We start from the raw sequence: 22,106 nt of genomic DNA, 5'->3' as shown, positions 1-22,106 counted from the left end.
TTTAAAACAATATCCAGTATTCAGAACCTACTGTATAGGACAGGAAATTCTACTCAGTGATCTGTGTTGACCTAAATGGGGAGGAAATCTAAAAAGGAGTGGATATATATATACATATAACTGATTCACTCTACTATACAGCAGAAATTAACACAACATTGTGAAGCAACCATATGCCAATAAAAAATAAAGCAAAACCCAGTATTCAAAAATATTAATTTTAATTACTATAATTTTAACATTTTTGAAATAAAAGTGTTCATTCTATGTTCATAAGAATAAGAAATTTTTTAATTTCTTGGCTAATCTGAAACTATAATATAATAGATTATATTGTATTCCTATAACAACTTAGGAGCATCAGTGCTTGATCATAAGTATGTAATACATATGCATGTCCCAGGCTTTACTGACCCACAGGTAAAAGTGTTATCAAGATTAACAGTTGATTTTTTTTTTCCATTTGAATTTTTTATTCTGTATTGGAGTACAACTGATTGAGGAGGGCATGGTAACACACTCCAGTATTCTTGCTTGGAGAATCCCATGGACAGAGGAGCCTGGCGGGCTACAGTCCATAGAGTCGCACAGAGTTGGACACAACTGAAGCGCCTTAGCGAGCACTCACCCACGCATGCATAGTCGATTAACAATGTTGTGGTAGTTTCAGGTGGACAGCAAAGGAACTCAGCCATATATATATATATATGTACACATTCTCCCCCAACCCCCTTGCATCCAGGCTGCCATACAACATTGAGCAAAATTTCATGTGCTATACAGTAGGTCAGTGCTAGTTATCCATTTTAAATATAGCAGTGTGTACACAACTATCCCTCCCTCCTGGGAACCATAACAGCTGGCTTTTGACAGCATGGGGATCCTGCTTCTCTGACCCAGGGTGTCTGCTCCCACCCTTTCACATTTCTCCTGGGAGGCTCAAGTGTCTGGAAGAGTTTCGCTTATTACTAGATAAGCATCCTCATCAGTAGGCCCCCCAGGGCTCTGTTCAGGGAGACCTCAGGAGTGTCCGGAGTTGTACTGCCTCCCAGGTTTGTCGTCCTTTGTCATCTGTGTCCCTCACAGAGTCTTAGTTTATTGTCTCCCTAACGCTCTCACATAGTAGGGTTGTTGTTGTTTAGTTGCTAAGTCATGTATGACTCTTTTGCAACCCCATGGATTATAGCCTGCTGAGTTCCTCTGTCCAGGAGATTTCCCAGGCAAGAATACTGGAGTGGGTGCCATTTCCTTCTCCAGAGGATCTTCCTGACCCAGGGATCGAACCTGCATCTCTTGCTTGGCAGGCAGATTCTTTACCACTGGGCCACCAGGGAAGCCCTCACATAGGAGAGTATCATGGGCACTGTCTCCCAGATGCCAAAAAGACACTTTTTAAATCCCCACTCTTTGAATCACATCACCTTCAACATTTCAACATTTCAGCTCAAGAGTGAATCACAGGCTTATTGCCCAGGAAGGAGAATCTTGATGCTTCCCGGAACAGGAGTATTTACATCCCCGTTGATTCTTTTGAGTTCTTAGTGAGGCTATAGCTTGGTGGAGGGCTCTCCAGATTACACTTCTATTTTTAATTTGTCAGTAAGTGGACTGGGAGCCTGAGCAACAGATCTCAAAGTTTTGCTCTTAAGATGCCTTTTCTCTGTTAAAGAATTATTGAAGAAGCTTTTGATTATATAAATTCTTGCTGTTTACCTTTTAGAACTGAAAACTGAGGAATTTTTTAACAAGTAATTTAAGATTCATTTTAGTATGTCAATAAGCAGCTCACTACATGTTAACATAAATTACATATTTTCATTAAAAAATGATATTTTCTGAAACCAGGAAAAATCAGTGAGAGGAATGGAACTGCTTAATATTTTTGTGAATGTCTGGCTTCATAGGAGACAGCTGAAGTCTCATATATGCTTCTGTATTCAGTCTTTTGTAATATGACACATGCTGTAGCTCTGGAAAACCCACCATACACTAGTGAAAAAGTGAGAGTGAAAAAGGCAAACCATGCTAGTATTACCAGGATGGTTTTGATCTTTCAATCATGAAAGGGACTCCCTGGATCCCACTTGGAGAAATTCTCTATTCAAGTTCAGTATTTTACTCTACCAGGAAATCTCAGAATAGAAGGTAGACAAAAATTGCCTTTGCCAGCCTTTGGGATTGTGGGGAGATTAAAGGGGGAGAAGACTTAGGAGAGGGAGGGCAGGGATATATCTGGTCTCCGCCTGAGCCCAAGTGCAGCCTTTGTAACTTTGGGAGCAACTTCTATCTGGTGGTGGCTCTAGGGGCTAGCTCAGAGGACCAGCAAGCATGCTTTGTTGGAGGAGGTGTGACTCCAGCTTTCTTAGGTTGTTCATTGTGCCCAGGTAGAGTGGGCTTCCTTGGTGGCTCAGACAGTAAAGAATCTGCCTGCAATAAGGGAGACCCAGGTTCCATCCCTGGGTTGAGAAGATCTCCTGGAGAAGGGAATGGCTACCCATTCCACTCTTCTTGCCTGGAGAATTCCATGGACAGAGGAGACTGGTGGGCTTATAGTCCATGGGGTGGCAAAGAGTCCTACCTGACAGAGACACTAACACTTTCATTCTCAGAGTGGCAGGCAAATGATGGGTGGATTGAAAAATGGAGTCTAAATGGGATTGGCCAAGGAAATCATGGTAGTGGGGGTGCAGGCCATATTGCAGAGCATGGTGGGCAGACCACTTGGACAGGACCAAGGGGGAGACGGCCCCATGCCAGGGCTCCAGTGGTATCTGATCAACAGAGACTGAAGACCCCACCAAGAGATAGGAGAACCCACCACAGATACTAACCAAGAACAGTGAGCCTGTTGAGACTGGCAGCTAAAGCACAGTTGGAAAGACAGTCTTTCCTGTTGGTCTCCAGCAGAATGTGGTTCCCCTTCCTCCCTCCCTCAGGAGGCCCCTTGGACCCACTTCTCCGTTTGTCTGGTTGCCATCTTGGTGAGAAGCCGGATGTGGTGGAAAAAATCAGACAAGTTGGACATTTATGTTAAAAAAAAAAAGGTTAAATTTTTTCTTTGTGAGTCTGTTTATGTTTTGTTATATTGTTCTTTTGTCATCCTATTTAGATTCCACATACAAGTGAACACAAACAGCTTTTGTTTTATTGTTGTTGTTGTTGTCTGACTTATTTCATTTCTAAGCATGATACCCAGAGGTGATGGGGTGAAATAGTGAAGGGGACTGAGAGGTACAGACCGTCAGTTATAAAATAAGTCACAAGGATGTAATGTACAACACAAGGAATATAGTCAATAACAGTATAATAACTCTGATGCATAATCTGCAGAAATATTGAATCACTGTGTTGTACATTGGAAACTAGTAAAATTTTGTAAGTCAACTATACTTCAATATAGAGAAGGCAATGGCACCCCACTCCAGTACTCTTGCCTGGAAAATCCCATGGACGGAGGAGCCTGGTGGGCTGCAGTCCATGGGGTCGCAAAGAGTCAGACACGACTGAGCGACTTCACTTTCACTTTTCACTTTCATGCATTGAAGGAAATGGCAACCCACTCCATTGTTCTTGCCTGGAGAATCCCAGGGACAGGGGAGCCTGGTGGGCTGCTGTCTCTGGGGTTGCACAGAGTTGGACACGACTGAAGCTACTTAGCAGCAGCAGCAGCATACTTCAATAAAAAAAGAAAAAAAGGTTGTTATCTTTAAAAAACTAAAATTAATAGAATGACAGAAATTAGTAGATTGTACTACTAAATGTAGTTGTTTTAAATTCCCCTGCTACCTTAATATGTTGGGATCTTATAAATGAGCTCAGATAGACATGTGTGAATGCTTGCTAAGTCATTTCAGTCGTGTCCGACTCTCTGTGACCCCATGAACTGTAGCCTTCCAGGCTCCTCTCTCCATGGGATTCTCCAGGCAAGGATACTGGAATGGGTTCCCATGCCCTCCTCCAGGGATCTTCCCAACCCAGGGGTCAAACCCACGTCTCATATGTCTCCTGAATTGGCAGGAAGTTTCTTTACCACTAGTGCCACCTGGGAAGCCCCACAGATAATCATAGAAACAACAAAAAACACTATATTTCTTTGCATTTTTGAGTGAATATGCTTATATTAGTAACCCCACCACAACTCAAAACAATCCAAGAAGCCCTTTAAGAGAAGACACTGTACTCCTCCTCTGTTACTTTTGCTTCTCTCTGAGTTTCTATGTTCTAAACTTCTCATCTCCTTTTAAACAAGATTCTCATGCATACTTTCTTCTGAATATAAAGCCTGCAGAAGTTTCTGATCTGTCAACTCCCAGCTAAACTTTTTGAGTGTCTAATAACTAGAATACACTACTTTGCTCTATTTATGTGTGCAGATATAGTTTTTTTTTCAGTTTATTTTATTTTTTTTATTTTTTAATTTTATTTTATTTTTAAACTTTACAATATTGTATTGGTTTTGCCAAATAGCGAAATGAATCCGCCACAGGTATACATGTGCTTCCCATCCTGAACCCTCCTCTCTCCTCCCTCCCCATACCATCCCTCTGGGTCGTCCCAGTGCACCAAGTTTTAATACTACATTCTAGTCAAAACCTTTTAATAGTCTGTGTTGTAAGACTTGAAGGCCAAAGCATTCTTTTCAACAAAATTAGGATCTGGGGTTTGTCCCCCTGCATTTTTGTTCTTTCTTTATAAATTTGCTGTTTGCAATAGTGTGCCTGACTTGTGTTATGTACTGGATTTCTGGTGTTAATCCCTCCAGACACATTCCCCAACCTGTTCACAGATTACCCCTTTGTGCTCCTGAGGGGATTTATTTGGAACAGAGCATTGGTTTTCCTTGCTCGCTGATTCCTCATCCACTGAATTTCACCACTGGGGAGCACTAGCTGAGTATCAGAGGGACAGAGCAAAGTAAGATTGTGGTATTTATTTCTCTGGGTCTTAGCTCACAGAGTTGCCAAGGGCTAGCTGCAGACCTTAATCTGAGGTCACAGGTTCTGTCAGCTTACCCTCTGCTCACAGCCTTTCTTGGTTCCTGGTCCTTTAGGCCTGGGGATGATAATGGCCGTCTACTCGTACTAGCTCTGGGTCCTGCACTCTCCCTGTGTCATCCCTACATTCTGCCCACAGCTTATAAATAGTTTATTGAACATCCTCTCATAGCCTAGTGAGCCATCTGTTCCTACCAGGTCTGTGACTGATATAGGTGCATTTGCTCAGTTTTCTCAAGCCCCTCTTATCTTACAGATGGTATATCTAGAACTTAAAATCTAAAGCAATTTATCAGCTAAGTGTGTTGTTTGATTCTTGAATCCAGAGCTTGATTTTCCAGCTTCTTAAAACCAGTGAAGGAGGAAGCCTTTCAGACCATGTTTGGGAGCTTTGTTCAGTTTCCTTCCTTCTCATTCTCCCTCTCTCATTCCCTTCCTTCCTTCCTTCCTTTTTTCCTCCCTTTTTTCTTTTTTTCCTTCTTACCAACTTCCTTCTCAATCATGAATTTCAATATAGTAAACTCCATCCCAACAATTCTGTGTGGACTGGCAACAGTAAAAGGACTTTAAGACAATTAATATCATAGAATTTTTTTTCTTCTGAACCAAGATAAAGCTTTTAAGACAGTTCTTTCTTATCTTTGGTGATAAAAATTTAGTGGCTATGCTGTTTCAAAGGTCAGACCCAATACATGGTGGAAAGCTGATGAAAATAGCTCTTGAGTGAAATCTAGGTAAAACTGGTGATGTGGAACTGTAATTGATAAGAATAGGGTTTTGGCTAGTAACATCTTAAGCTGACCGTCAGTTAAGGATAATGAAACCCGTCCATGAGAATTCTGAGTCTGAATTGACTCATAGCGGAGAAGGCATCAAATCAAGTTCATCATACCTTAAATAAAGAGCAAGCATTTGATTTCAGGCTAATATTATAACTGAGGCTTTGTAAAAGCTATCTTGAATATTACATGAAGATGGCTGTCAAGATAACTGTGTATTCAATGGCACATCAAGGATTTTCCTATTGACAGGATAAAACACTGGGACCAAAGCAGCTGCTGGTGTGATGCTGCTGCTTTACATGTGCTTGGAGTGATTCTGCCAAATGTGTTCTCATTTGCATTTTAGTTCATAAAGGAATTCTTGTTTCTCTTAAGGAGTACAGTAAAAAAGGTTCAAAATATAGAATCTTAATTTGCAATTTCTCTGTTTATAAATATCAGATAATTAAAATAGGGATCTCATCTATGGAGACTATTTCACTGTAAATAAATGAGTCAACCATCAAATTACTTAATAGTTGCCTTACTGTGGCTATTGAGAAGTGTACATTAAACCCTGGGCTTAATTTTATATTTCCAATGTCGGTCCAAGGCACTTGCTTTCATGACAGTTTGATCGGAGCCTGCTACTAAGTTTGAGAGAAGCCCCGTAGTCACTGAGTCAGAGGCTTCCATTCCCTCAGTAGTGTTAGTTGCTCAGTTGTGTCTGATTCTTTGCAACCCTACGGACTGTAGCCCGCCAGGTTCCTCTGTCCACGGCATTCTCCAGGCAAGAATACTGGAATGGGTTGCCATTCCCTTCTCCAGGGATCTTCCTGACCCAGGGATGGAACCTGGATCTCCTGCATTGCAGGCAGATTCTTTACCATATGAGCCAACAGGGAAGCCCTAGACTGCTCTCATCTTCTATTTAGCAAAATCCTACCAACTGTTCAAACCAAACACAAATGACAGTCTCTCAGGAAGTTTTACCATATACCCAACATCCTAATGAATTGCCACTTTACATTTTTTTAAGCACAAAATATTATATGCACCTTTAGCTTTATTTCCTTTTGCTTTGTAATATAGTAATATTACATGTAAGTTTCTTTAAAGTTATGTGTTACTTAAAAAACTCCAGTACATGTACAGTTTCTTGTGCTTAATCAAGATTGTCAAATACATGAATTAGATTCTGTAAGTAATTATTTTATTTTAATTCCCATACTCCTAAGTATGGTGTTCAGTGATAATAAAATGTTCCAGGCATGATACAGGTAGATTGCAAGTGCCTAGCATGTCACAAATAGAATAACTAAAAAAGAAAGATGCTTTTCTCCTGATCTAACTTTAAAAGAGAAAGTACTTTGAGACATCTCTTAAAGAGAATTTGCCTTTGTTATTGGAAACATTTCAGTGAAGATATGAGGAATTTTGAAAGTGATACCCCCTGTCCACGCAAAGGAAGATTCTTTGAATTACATTTGTTTTCAACAGGTTTGGAAAACTGAAATTTGTTCATGTTAACACAGAAAATTCTGACTAGCAACAATTTCCTTGCTGGAAACCACTCTTTGGTGCAAGGTTTTCATGTACAGCATGCAAATGCGTGTCATGTCCATAAATCCAATCACAAATGATGGTTTTATGACCAAACTGTATTTCTTCCAAACAAAGTGGCGGTAATATTTTTAAAAATCTGCAAGCCCTTTGAGAGTCTTCAAAAAGAATTTCATCATCTTTTCTCATTGAAGTGAAGATATTTATAACTGAGAGGATGCTATATTGCCACTATGGGGAAGAATTGCATTCCCCACCTAAAATATAGCCACCAATAGTGTACATGTTTTGCATTTAGCATTCAAAATATATGGGGAACAAGATCTAAGTAGATGCAGTAGGATCTAGAAATTAGCCTAAGTCAGCTCTGGAGACCAGATTTAGGGAGGACTGTAAATCACACCCTTGGAATAGAACATTACTGTTCAGAATACTCCAAAATGGACCATGGATCAAAACCCTTTTTCTAGTTATTTACTCCCTAGGTTCTATCAGACCATATCTGTGATTTCATAGAGGTGAACTACTCAGGTTTAAATGCCATGTTAGGATTTTTCTGTAAACATTGGGTCTCACTGATATAAAGTTCCCTGAGGGCCTATATCTGTATTTTCATAAAGGTTAAACCTAAAGAATATTCTTATCCACAAGGCATTTACTTCCCCCTTCCTACTTCCTTGTAGAAGACATGCTTTTAATGGAAAAATTTTAAAGTTCCTTGAAAAGCTATATTGCACATTCTTAGTACATGATTTCCAGGAAATATTTATACTATAATTTTGAAGACCTCCTAGTGATTTTAACACTTTGGCAAAGGGCACTGTGAAGCAATATTTTGGAAGACATTTTCCTCAATTTATTGACTAGCATCAACTGTGCCTTCCCCAGTGACCTACGATTTGGATGAGCTCTGTTGTAACCTCAGTAGAGGCTTGAAGCCTCCTCTCTGGGTTAGAATTGCAAAATAATGATAGAGATCTTGGGAAAGTGGGCTGGGAAGATGGTCCTGAAATTCACTTTAAGTTGAGCCTTTCTCCATATGTTCTGTGCTCCGCATCCCTGAGTTGTAAGTGGAACAAAGGTATAAACTTCACATGCAAGGCAGATATTTGAATATGTGAACCTACTTATCCATCTCTTTGGAGCACTTAGGTTCTGTGTTTAACTGCCACGTTGGTGAGAATGTTACATCATTCATTTGTTCAAAAGGTGCTTTCTGAGGATCAGCTCTGGTCCAGGCACACTCTTGTGCTCTGGTTGCCATGGTGAACAAGACAAGCCTGCATCCTCATGGGGCTTGCATCTAGTAGAGGAGGGAGGCAATACACATGAAAACAAGCATATGATGTAATTCTAGAGAGTGATAAGTACCATGACGAAAAAGAAATAAGTCTAGGGTTTCTTTTCAGGAGGTGGTCATGGGACAATACATAACAAGTGACAATATATAACATTTTTGTTATGGTCATGCATTTTATTTGAGACCACCACTTTAGGGCATGCAGGAAATACCATCTCAGTGCTGAAGGAGCTTTCTTGGTCTATTACACACGTTTATTTTGGTTTCTGTCAGGAAGTACCCATGGAGCACTTTATGTAAACTCCACAACCATGGCAATTCTACAGCAACATTTAGGATAGTATAATGTGTCAGGTAGCACAGCTCCTCAGTACAGATGCCAATGTCCTCCTTGGGCTATTGATTCCATTTGTGAAACGTAAATCTCCTGGCATTGGCTAGAAATATGCTTTCAAGGAACTTGGTGAGAAATACGCCTTTTGAGGATTCTTGGAAAGATCAGGGAAGAGTTCTTTTTCAGTAGACTCCAGGATTAAGGCTTAGTGAGACAACTTCTTACTGGTTTGTCTGGACTTCACTGATCTTCAGGACACAATTGGCTGATATTCTGAACCTTTAATCTTGTTTGTCAGCAGAAGGTGTCAAAGTGTACCAGCATTTGAATCCCCAAAAGTAAAATGGCTGACACTTTTCAGCATCCCTACTTCAAACATTATTTAAATCTCTTTGTAGACCCAAGTGTTTAGAATGAAGGCTATAGCCATGTCTTTATTCCTAGCAGTACTGGTGTCAGTGTGCAAAACTTGGCTGTTGACATGAATATTGCTTTCTCTTGTAGTGATTCATTTGCCTTCATTGGAGAAATCATTCTGGCTGATTCCACCCTTAACCCATCAGCATCCTTGTAGGCCCAGAACTAGGTGAGAGGAAAATATCAGAGAGATTAAACCAGTGGGATCTCTGGGTACAAAACACTAGAGTGTTGCCATAAGACTTAGGTCTCATATTCTTTAAAGATTTCCATTTTGTCTCTACTGTACTTCCACAGTGTGAGTCATATTTCATTGAAAAGCTGCTTATTCATATTATCCCTATGATACTTGAACTTCATATGATTTCTCTCAAATCTAGGGGAGTTTCTTGATAAGTAAGTTGGAAGATAAAACAGACTCTTACACAATATTACACATTAGTCTTCCTTTTTCCTTTCCCTTTACCAATAAAAGAATGTTGAAAGAAGCTTAGTATTTTGATGAGGGTAAATACAAAATGCCTTAAGATATGGTGCCATAACAGAAATTATATACTTTGGAAGTACATTATCAAAGGTAAAAATGTAACATTTTTGCTTTTCATACAAAAATTCATATTCTATGACAAACAAGGTATAAAAACTGAATATATTCATTTGGGGAAATTTTTAATCTTTCATAATAGTAAATTGGCATAACATGAAACTTACATGAGATGTTAAGTATGACTGTTATACTTTTAAACTAATTTTGAAATATAGCTCATGAAAGAGAATTTTATATATGAAATTTTTGCTGAATGGAGAGGTCAGATGAAACGTGCTAGAACAACGTGAGGCAAAAATTAGAAGTACATCATGACCTCTAAATGCATTTGCTCACATTTATTAAAATATATTTTACATATGATTTTCAATGTTCTTCCTCTTCTTTCATGAAATTCTTTGAAGCAAGAGAGCAACTTTAAAACATTGATAGGAACCCAGGGCTCAGGTTGGATAGTAAAGCTATAGAACAGTCTTGTGATTCAACCTCTGCCAACTGTGGTTCTAAATTGGAGTCTGCAGCCAGAGGAAACTTGAGGACATTAGAGTGCAGCATAAAGAAGTCATTTTGGACTTTCTAGTGTATTAAAACTTCTCCATAGTTAATAAATAAATTCATGAAGTCAGAGGGACAGAGTCTCAATGAGAAGTAGTAGAGCAAAGAGTCAAAGTTTTTGGGTCCAGTTACAGCCTCAATTAACTCCAGGAGTCTTAGTTAAGCAGCCTTCTTGAAGGTCATTTTCCACTGCTGACAATGAATAGGATTCTGAATACTGAAGATTCAGCAGATACTGTATTTGGTATGTGCTAATTTACTGGAACTATATGATCTGATCTCATCAAGAAACTTTTGGGTTTGTCATAGGTTGATTCTGATAAGCTCATTCCCTTCAGCAAGGCAAACGAGGAAGTCATTTATGTAAGCAGAGATTCATTTTAGACTGACTCAGTTTTCTGAGATGAAAGGGAGGACTTCGAAGACGCAATTTCCACTGAATTTGACTTGCTGAATCAGATGTCAGTCAAACAGTGACTGGCACATAGTAGGAACTCAAGTTAAAATCATTGAAATGATATTCTGATGTTGAATCACCTTTAAATTTGTTTCCATTTTATTTTAGAGGTGATAAATGAAATCTGTGAATTTGGTAAGATGTTAATTTTTTCTCTCACTGACTGCTTATCTATTTTACATTTTCACACTTTGTGAAGTTGCAGAGCAGTCGTCAAAGGAGATGAAGGCCCAGTCTGCCAATTTTTCATTTGTTAGCAACCTGGATTCATGATTTAGCAGGACCTGAGTTTTAAGCAGTTGTTTGAAAGATGTCTTAGGTTTATGGCTGCATTGATTTTTGCAATCTCTGCTCTGTCAGTGTCTTGGATAATAGAGCATATATTTTGCTTGTGGTACTTTATTACTTTAATTCTGTTAAAATGTTTTGGGATCTGTGTCATTTTTATGTCCTGGTATTATTTTTGAGTATTTTTTAAATTTTTTACAGTTTTTTTTCTGGGCTTTCATTATTTATTTATCTTATATTTTACATAATGAGGCTGAAATATCAGTCAATCTCATAATGTTATCATGAGATACAAGAAATTATGCAAAAAGAAAATACATTTCTATAGATCTACGATTGAATCTCATATTCTTTACAACCCCAAAACACCTCTAGGTTCTTAGCCCACAGTTGTGAGTGAAAACATATGTAAATTAGCAAGTGCCAACCACGGACCATGAAAATGACAGGAACTAGTATATGGCAACTCGTAGGGTCCTCTCTTGATTAACTTATTCCATTTTTTTTCCCATAGAAGATATCCTTAAGGTGGAAGAAAACATTTGGTCCTGTGGAAAGGTGATATCTTTTACTTGGACTAATTCTCACACTCAGAGCCAAAGAAAGATTTTCATCTAATTCTGGATGACAAAGGCAAACTAGAGTTAGAGGAAATGAGGCTCAGATCTACCTCTGTTTTTCTACATAGTGAACACGGTCACCAACACTTAGCTTTTTAAAACGCAGGTGCTCCTCCAGTGTAAAGGTAAATATGCAGTAACATTTGTTTTCATGTAGTGAATCCTATGAAGATTTCCTAAATCCCCTAAATATCCCAGTTTCCAAGTCTCTCATTGTTAGCATTCATAGTAGCCAGGGCTTCCCTGATGGCTCAGTGGGTAAGAAATTCACCTACAATGCAGGAGACACAGGAGACCCAGGTTCAATCCTTGGGGTGGGAAGATCCTCTGGAGGAGGAAATGGCAACTCACTCCAGTATTCTGGCCTGGAAAATCCCACGGACAGAGGAGCCTGGTGGGCTACAATCCAAAGGATCACAAAGAGTCGGACGTGACTGAGCAACCGAGCACATAGCACATCATGATTTACCATTTTAAATAAATTGCATAACATCTATAGGACAAAACCGCAGAGTATAAAGATTTTTTCTGAAAAGCTACCATATTTTATCACTTTGATTCAAAGAAATAAAGGAAAGGTATTTGAGTGATCTTTGGCCTGTAAGGAGCAACTTGCAAATGAACTTTTTTTTTTTTTAATTTAAATTTATTTAATTGGAGGCTAATTACTTTACAATATTTTATTGGGTTTGCCATACATCAACATGAATCCACCACGGGTGTACATGTATTCCCCATCCCGAACTCCCCTCCCACCTCCCTCTTCGTACCATCCCTCTGGGTCATCCCAGTGCACCAGCCCCAAGCTTCCTGTATCCTGCATTGAACCTGGACTGGGCGATTCATTTCTTATATGATATTATACATGTTTCAATGCCATTCTCCCAAATCATCCCACCCTCTCCCTCTCCCACAGAGTCTAAAAGACTGTTCTATACATCTGTGTCTCTTTTGCTGTCTCGCATACAGGGTTATCGTTACCATCTTTCTAAATTCCATATATATGCGTTAGTATACTGTATTGGTGTTTTTCTTTTTGGCTTACTTCACTAGAACTGCCTTATGACCCAGCAATCCCACTGCTGGGCATGCACTCTGAGGAAACCAGAACTGAAAGAGACATGTGTACCCCAATGTTCATCACAGCACTGTTTATAATACCCAGGACATGGAAGCAACCTAGATGTCCATCAGCAGATGAATGGATAAGAAAGCTGTGGTACATATACATGATGGAGTATTACTCAGCCATTAAAAAGAATACATTTGAATCAGTTCTAATTAGGTGGATGAAACTGGAGCCTATTATTCAAATGAACTATTAAGAAAAGAACTACAAACCCCAGCTGATGCTATGGAATATAACAATGTTTGAAGCAGCTATTATGAGCATTCTTGGAGAATCGTTGAAAACATCTTATCCCATGATAACTGTGTATTATTTGTCACTATGTTAGATGTGAAATAGAAACTGGGAACAAGTGGTATGAAAAATAAAAGGTTAGAATGTGTATATTAAGCTGTTTGGAAAGTGCATGAAAGAAGTGAGCATCTGGAAAGCACAGTTGTTTCAGGAACTAGCAGTCATGGTTAACTATGGAAGCAGCTATGTCAATAATGCAGTGACACCAGCATCCCCACCAAGGAAAGTCGGAACCACCTCAGGGACGTGATGAGGTATTGAAACGTGTGCAGATTGTTCCTCATTAAGGTGGAAGGAGGCTGGAATTCTGGTTCTCTTGCTGAATGAATTGTCATCTTCTACACAGTATTCTATTCAAATGGCATTTAAAAATATAAGCAGATATATAAGTAGACAGACAGTAGACATGTGTTGACTATTAATTGTCTAGGTCAGGTTCATTTAGTTTCATTGTACAATAAAATTTTGTTATGTAGAAAAATGTTCTGATTTTTCCCTTGGGTGGATATCAGAAAAGACTGTGTTTCAATAGTCCCTGCATATATGCATGCCCAGCAGGCTTCCCTGTCCATGGGATTCTCCAGGCAAGAATACTGGAATGGTTTGCCATGCCCTCCTCCAGGGGATCTTCCCAACCCAGGGATAGAACCTGGGTCTCTTATGTTTCCTGCATTGGCAGTTGGGTTCTTTACCACTAGCACCAGCTGGGAAGTCCACAGAGGTAAATAAATAATTCCTGTCAAGGTTGTACTTGATTTAGAAACACTTTTGTATTTTTCCCCTCTGTGGATTAAAAATACCATTGAGGAAAAATGATTTGAGAAAGTTAGAATTATGCTAACTTATTTTGTTTTCTAAATGGTCTTCATTCATGAGACAATTCTAATTTTACTCTCTCTTGGCAAGCCTGATTTAATAATCCAGTTCCAAAAAAGAAAACCAAAGGAAACAATTTTAAGAAATCATCTGAGAGTTAAACTTTTTATTAACAGTGAAAAAATGTTAAGGGAGAGAAATAAAGAAAGACTTCATTTCACTAAAATCTGCTTCCAAATTATGATTACCTAATTGATCTATGTCAAAGAAAATGGAAAACTTCCTTTGTTTTCTTATGCTTAGTGGTCAGAATGCAGCTTAAAGAGGAATTTGAAATAAAACCACCAATTATAATTTAAGTTCCTTCAAAAAAGATTTTTAGTGGTAGGCAAAAATTACGTCCAATAGAAAGAGAAAGTAATTACACTCAATGCAAGGATAAAATTTTAATACAAATCAAGAAAGACTCACTTGCACACACAGAAGGAAAAATAAGCGTGGGTTTTAGTTTGTGGTACAGTATGAGTTAGTAATGGAGTTAGCTACTCAGTCATGTCCAACCCTTTGTGATCCCATGGAGACCACTAGGCTCCTCTGACCATGGAATTGTCCAGGCAAGAATACTGGAGTGGGTAGTCATTCCTTTCTCCAGGAGATCTTTTGAACCCAGGGATCAAACCCGGGTGTGTAGGCTTCCTGAATAACAATATTTACAGAAGAATTTTTAAATAAAAAGATTTCTTCCTCATAATAAAAAAATGTATTAAAACAACAATATAAAATTCTATGTCAGGTTTTTTTTCTTCTCTGTAGTTAATAACCCAAGATAAAATTGATTTGAACACAGTCACAACAGACTCTATAAATTAGACCAATAAAATACTGAAAATAGCAAAATGTGTATTGGTAAAGAAAGAGCAGGTTAGTAAGTCACTGAAAGGTTTCCTGTTGACACCGAGTGATACTACTAAGAGGGATTTGTTACCTCCTTTTCAATTAAGGCAGGCTTTATGCAAGAAACCAACATCAGCAACATCTTCTACCAGGAGGTAATAAATGCCTTACCTGACAGTTTTAGAAAATAAACAGGAGATCCCTGTCCTAGCCACTCCCCACAACCCTTTCAGTTTGGTGTTTTTCCTCAAGTTGTGCTTAAACGTATTTATCATCCATTTTCCATGATCAATCAACTGCAAAAGTGATAATAACAAACCCAACAATCACCACAATATCAGAAACAGATTTGACTAGCACTTAACTTTTAAACTGTTCTTCTAGAATCTATTTCACTTATCTTCACAGAACCCTGTGAAGTTGGGCAAGTATTACTACTTCTTTTTTAAACTATGGGCTCTAGATTGAGAAAAGTCAAATGGCCTTCACCAAGGTCATAGGATTAATAGGAGGTGGGAGTTGAAGTTCCTAATTAGTTCTTCAAAGAAAGGGTGAATCAGAGGTGGTCCTGGAGTGGGCTAGACCTGGTGTGAATCCTGGGCCTGCCACCATCCCATGAGATGTGCACATACCTGTCCTTGACTGAAATGACGGTTGACTTGCTTGAAGGTTCAGGGCCATGGTTTTGGAGCCCAAGAAAATAAAATCTGTCATTGCTTCCATTTTTTCCCCCTTTCTATTTGCCAGGATCCAATGAATGCTGGCAATTTGATCTCTGGTTCCTCTGCTTTTTTTAGACCCCACTTGTATATCTGGAGTTTCTTGGTTCACTTACTGCTGAAACCTAATTTGAAGGATTTTGAGCATCACCTTGCTAGCCTGTGATATGAGCACAATTTTATGGTAGTTTGAACATTCTTTGTCATTGCCCTTTAGGATTGGATTGAAAACTGACATTTTCCAGTTCTGCGGCCACTGCTGAATTTTCTACATTTGCTGGCATATTGAGTGCAGCACTTTAATAGCATCATCTATTAGAATTGTAAATAACTCAGTTGGAATTCCATCACCTCCACTAGCTTTGTTCATAGTAATGCTTCCTGAGGTCCACTTGCCTTCACACTCCAGGATATCTGACTCTGGGTGAGTCTTCTTAATCTTTTCTGCTTCTGTAGGGACATGACTATATACAAGTAAAATGAAATGGATAATGAAATTGAAATTTCATCTGAGTAGACTACTAGTCAGGTTCATTCCTATTTAGTGGGTTCTCCCCTATCAAAAAAAATTCCTTAACACCTTATGTCTCTACTCTTCTTTCATTTTCAGTTTGTCCATGCATCATTTATTTCACACACACACATATTTATTTACATGTACACATTCTTTCTATATTACTATTTTAAAATATTTTCCTCAGTTGTCTAATGCTTCCCTTTATTTTTAAAACAGAAGTTGTTTGATTTTATTCTTTGTGAGTCAGAGATTTATGTAACTGAATTTATCTTCAATTATTATATGCTAATTTTTAAAAATTAATTAATTTATTTTAATTGGAGGCCAATTACTTTACAATATTGCTGTGGTTTTTTGCCATACATTGACATGAATCAGCCACAGGTGTACATGTGTCTCCCATCACAAATTCCCTTCCTACCTCCCTCCCCATCCCATCCCTCTGGGTTGTCCTAATGTACCAAATTTGAGTGCCCTGTTTCATGCATAGAACTTGGACTGGTCATCTATTTCACATATGGTAATATACATGTTTCAATGCTATTCTTTCAAATCGTTCCACCCTTGCCTTCTGCCACAAAGTCCAAAAGTCTTTTCTTTATATCTGTGTCTCTTTTTCTGTCTCACACATAGGGTCATTGTTACCATCTTTCCAAATTCCATATACATGCGTTAATATACTGTATTGGTATTTTTCTTTCTGACTTACTTCACTCTGTATAATAGGCTCCAGTTTCATCCACCTCATTAGGACTGCTTCCCTTTTATAATACTTATGTTTTTGTTCTCTCTTTTCTTATTGAACATATTATTTATAAATTAAGCTCTCTCACCTCTTTCAGATGGTAGAGTTTGAGATATTCTTGAATAACTGAAGTGCTTGACTCATCAACATGGTTGTCACTTGAAGATTGTCTTATTTCAAATTAACTTCTTGAATCTCAGTTGATCATTTTCTCCTCCAACACACTGTTACAAAATATAAACATTTTTCATGATTTTAAGTGACCTTTTAGCTTAGGGTTTATAATGGTAACATATTGGAATATTTTTTAATCCATTAGATTGTATTGGATTAAAGGAATATTCCAATAGAAAGTAGTTGCTACTGTAATGTGAACACTGTTATCTGTATTCACTTTAAGAATTACTTGGTAAGTGCAAAGCAATTAAGCAATAAGACATGACAGGCATTGCATTTGGGGGAAATTATTATACTTCTCAGATGTCTTGAGAGGTTCAGGCCAAAGGCTGAGTGGCTTCAACCACCCAAGAAGTATAATAAACCCTCAAGAACTGCACCACCTGTCATATCTTATTGCTATTATGAAATGGAAATCATGAAACCAAAACAGGGGGAAAAGGTTAGATCTGTGCCCTTGCTGGGGATTACTTACATGCCTATGACATCATTGACAGTTCTATCTGTGTCCAGAGAATTCTAAAGCCATTGCATAATTATCGCACAAACAACACAACTCATTTGAAACTGCTGCTTCAGCATTCTACAATGCCAACTTTGTCATCTACCAGTCCCCCAATGTCCTCTTTTTGCAGAAATCATATTGGTGCTCTTAATCCCAAGCTTTTCCCTTTCACTGATCATATAGCTCCAGAAGCTGGGGAGGGTGAGTGAGAGGAGGTAGAGGTTGTTATGTAGAAATAATCTTGCCCCCTAGAGGACAGGAGGCATTTGGTTCCTTGCATGCCTTGCAACACCCCAAGGTCATTATCTCATGATAATCACATCTCCTGGAGTTGCCTTCTTGCTTAAGTGTAACACTAAATTTTAATTACAATGAAATAGAGCTCTTCTGGTAGTTTACACAACATCTTGTGTTCTCATTGCCAGATGGAAATAAGGCAGAGCTTTTACTGTAATCGCATGTGGTGGTCCTGGGCTCCAATGCAATAAACACATATTGGTGGTTTGTTGAGAAAAGCACTTTGCTTCACGGAACTATCTACTTCTTTTTGGTGTATTTTGAGCCGACAATTTATGGAAAAGATTTCTGCTTTGTTTAAAAATAGTGAAACATAGTAACACTCCCCCCACCCCAATTTGACTGTAATGGGTAAGTTTAATGAGAAAATAAAAATAGAGTGTAGCTCATGATAGAGGAGACAGATTGTTTTACATGTAGAATTTAATTTTCACAGTTTCTCTTTAGTTATTGATGTTATTTTGACTCTCATACCTAAATGTACATTTTTTAATAATATCATATTTTCTCATGGATTTACTATATTTTGCAAGTGATTACCATGAATATCTTTGTTTTAGCATTCGGGCAGCTTCTTGGGCTTTCCTATCATTTCTGACTGTTGGTAAAGAAACAGTTACTGAAGACACTCTAAGAGTGGCAGAGACGACTTTATTCCAGGGGGCAGCACACCCACTGCAGTGGGGGAGGGACTGCATTCAACTCTGAATACAATAAAGAAAAGTGGGAATTTCTAACCAAGGAGTAGGGTGGGAGTCGGGGGATAGAAAGTTACTAAGAGGAAACATCCGTAGTACCTGAAACTAACACAACATTATAAATCAACTATAGTCCAATAAAATTTTTTTTTAAAAAGGGAACATCTGGGTAAAGCCAGGGATTTCAGCTAACTCAGGATTCTTGCTGAAGACAAGACAGTATATCAGGCTGGGGATGGTGGAGGATGAAGAACCTGACTGGATATCAAGGGTAATCAGATTTGGAGGATGGGAAATTCCGGTTAAACCATCTTAGCAAGATTCTTGCTAAAACTGGACAATGAGGAGTCAAAAAAAGAAGTGCAAAAGTTGAGTACTAGTTGAAAAAATTGGTCAGATGTATCTGATTAGAGTCTGGGCAAGGAAGAAATTTTTGTCATTGCTTCTTAACCAGTACTTGTTTGTCAGATAGGTGCACAGTCTTTAGAAAAACTGAAAACTTTACCTGAGCCCTTCAAGGAAAGAGAAGAGGTAGAGATCCAACTATTAAAGATAGAGTTTAAAATGTAAAAAAATATAAAGTGTGAATAAATGATCCTAAGAATATTTTTCTATTCTTATTGATTTGTCACAAAATTCTAAGCAACACAGCATTTTTGTTTGTTGTCACTGAGTCATGTTTGACTCTTTGCAACCCCATGGGCTCCAGGCTCTTCTGTCCATGGGATTTCTTTGACAAGAGTAGTGGAGTGGGTTGCTATTTCCTTATCCAAGAGATCTTCCTGACCCAGGGATCGAACCCATGTCCCCTGCTTTGGGAAGAGGTTTCTTTACCACTGAACCACCACTGACTGAAAACAACAACCTTAGAGTCAAAAGCAAACACAAAATAAGTCTCCTAACCACTGTTCCTTCCTTCCATGTTGCTGCTATCAGCCACGTCTGTTATAAAGTGGCTGTTAAAATTCCAGAGTTTCTGCTCCATGGGCACCAAGCTATAAAATTCCTTTCTCCCTTGTTCATGCTGCTATATTCACTCAAGTCCCTTCTTATTCTTCCAGAACATAAGGCTTACTTTCCTTAGGGCCTGGCCTGTAATGCTTCTTCTCAGATGCTGGGCAAACCTCTCACCAACTTCAAATCTTTGCTTACAAGTCACTCTCTCGAGGAGATGAATGCTGATCCCTCTATTTAAAATTGTAAACTGCCCTCTGGTTACTCCTGGATCACTCTTATCTTGCAGTGTTTTGTCTTTCTTCCATGGCATTCATCATCATTTAAGCTACTGGTGAAACTGAAGTATCTAGGACAATGCTTTGGTACGTAGTAACTGTTCAACCAAAATCTTTTGAATGAATGAACGAGTGAATAAACAAAGTAGAAGTAGGATGCCCCAGAGCTTTTGGCAATCCCTAAGACAATGGCACCCCACTCCAGTACTCTTGCCTGGAAAATCCCATGGACGGAGGAGCCTAGTGGGCTGCAGTCCATGGGGTCGCTAAGAGTAGGACAAGACTGAGCGACTTCACTTTCACTTTTCACTTTCATGCATTGGAGAAGGAAATGGCAACCCACTCCAGTGTTCTTGCCTGGAGAATCCCAGGGACGGGGGAGCGTGGTGGGCTGCTGTCTATGGGGTCGCACAGAGTCGGACAGACTGAAGTGACTTAGCAGCAGCAGCAGCAGCAAGACTTCAAGTAGGACCTAGGCTGGGTTTTTCACCACCAAGGCTTGTCCTAAACAATATATGGAAAAGGTAAGTACAATTCCAGCTCCTTTCTTCAAAATACAAAGAGCTCTTGCAAGCAGTATTAGAAGGTGGCCTTTCCTTTGGTAAATTTTCTTCAGAAAGAGGTCCAATCTTGTCACCAAATATTTTAAAATATCCAATATCATATCTGTAATATTGTTTTAGATTCGTTTAAATATATATTGCTTTATTCACTTTACTGAATGTTGGTTATTTTCTCAGATTCTCCTACATAATTAAAAACATGTTACCCATGTGTATCAATTTATGTTTTCATTTGTAATATTATTATAAGCAATTCTGTAAATTTATAATAATTCCATTGCATGTTAATCCATTGTCAAGTAATATTAATCTATTATATTTCTCACTTCACATGTTGAAGATGGGTCTAGCCACCTGAATATTTATTAAACTGCCAGTCTGGAAAATACCACCTTTTTCCAATGGTTAAAGACCATTTTATTTTTAGATTACAGTGTGAATAAAATATTAACAATAAGTAACTATTTTTAAAAGCAATGATTGAAAAAGTTAATTCAATAGTTCAAATCAAATTAAAGATACTATATATATTGTGGTACATATATACAATGGAGTATTACTCAGCCATACAAAGGAATGCATTTTGAGTGAGTTTTAATGAGGTGGATGAACCTAGAGCCTATTATACAGAGTGAAGTAAGTCAAAAAGAGAAATATATACTAACGCATATATACAGAATCTAGAAAGATGGTGCTGAAGAATTTATCTGCAGGGCAGCAATGGAGAAACAGACATAGAGAATAGACTTATGGACATGGAGAGAGGGGAGGAGAGGGTAAGACCTATGGAAAGAGTAACATGGAAACTTACATTACCGTATGTAAAATAGATTGCCGATGGGAATTTGCTGTATGGCTCAGGAAACCCAAACAGGGGCTCTGTATTAACCTAGAGGGGTTGGGATGGGGAGGGAGATAGGAGGGAGGTTCAAAAGGGAGGGGATGTATGTATACCTATGGCTGATTCATGTTGAGGTTTGACAGAAAACAGCAAAACTCTGTAAGCAATTAAAAAAAAAAAAAGATACTGAATAACAACATGTTGTATGTGCACCCAATTTCATCCTCTTAAGTGAGGAATTTCAACAGTTTCATCAATGCTGTGATCTTCACAAAACTCAGTCCTCGGATGCTTGAGCCAGTGCATTTTTATTCTGCAGTACACATGAATATGATTGAAATTGCAACTTTATCTATCAGTGTTCTATATTCAGTGGTTTTTAAAAAATATTACTATTGTCTTCCATAACAATTCAGTAATACTTACTGCAAGGATAATTCACAAAGTTTCCAAGATATAGGCCTGATTTTAACTTTTTTTAGGTTATACAATGTGTGTGTGTATATATATATATTTTTGGCTCCACGCATGGCTTGCGGAGTCTTAGTTTCCTGACCGTGGACTGAACCCATGCCCTAGGCAGTGAAAGCACAGAGTCCTAACCATTGAACTTCCAGGGTATTCTCACAATGTTATTTTTAAAAAATCCTTTCTTACTTTTGGGTTATTTCCTCTTAATTGATGCTGTTCTGTCTCTAAGTCATGTCCGATGCTTTGCAACCCTATGGACTACAGCACGCCAGAGTTCCGTGTCCTTCACTATCTCCTGGAGTTTACTAAAACTCACGTCTGTTGAGTCAGTGATGCCATTCAACCATCTCATTCTCTGTCACCCTCTTCTCC

This window comes from Bos indicus, chromosome 12 (genome assembly GCF_029378745.1).
Source record: "Bos indicus isolate NIAB-ARS_2022 breed Sahiwal x Tharparkar chromosome 12, NIAB-ARS_B.indTharparkar_mat_pri_1.0, whole genome shotgun sequence".
NCBI lineage: Eukaryota > Metazoa > Chordata > Mammalia > Artiodactyla > Bovidae > Bos > Bos indicus.
Note: the sequence above shows the minus strand (reverse complement) of the source record.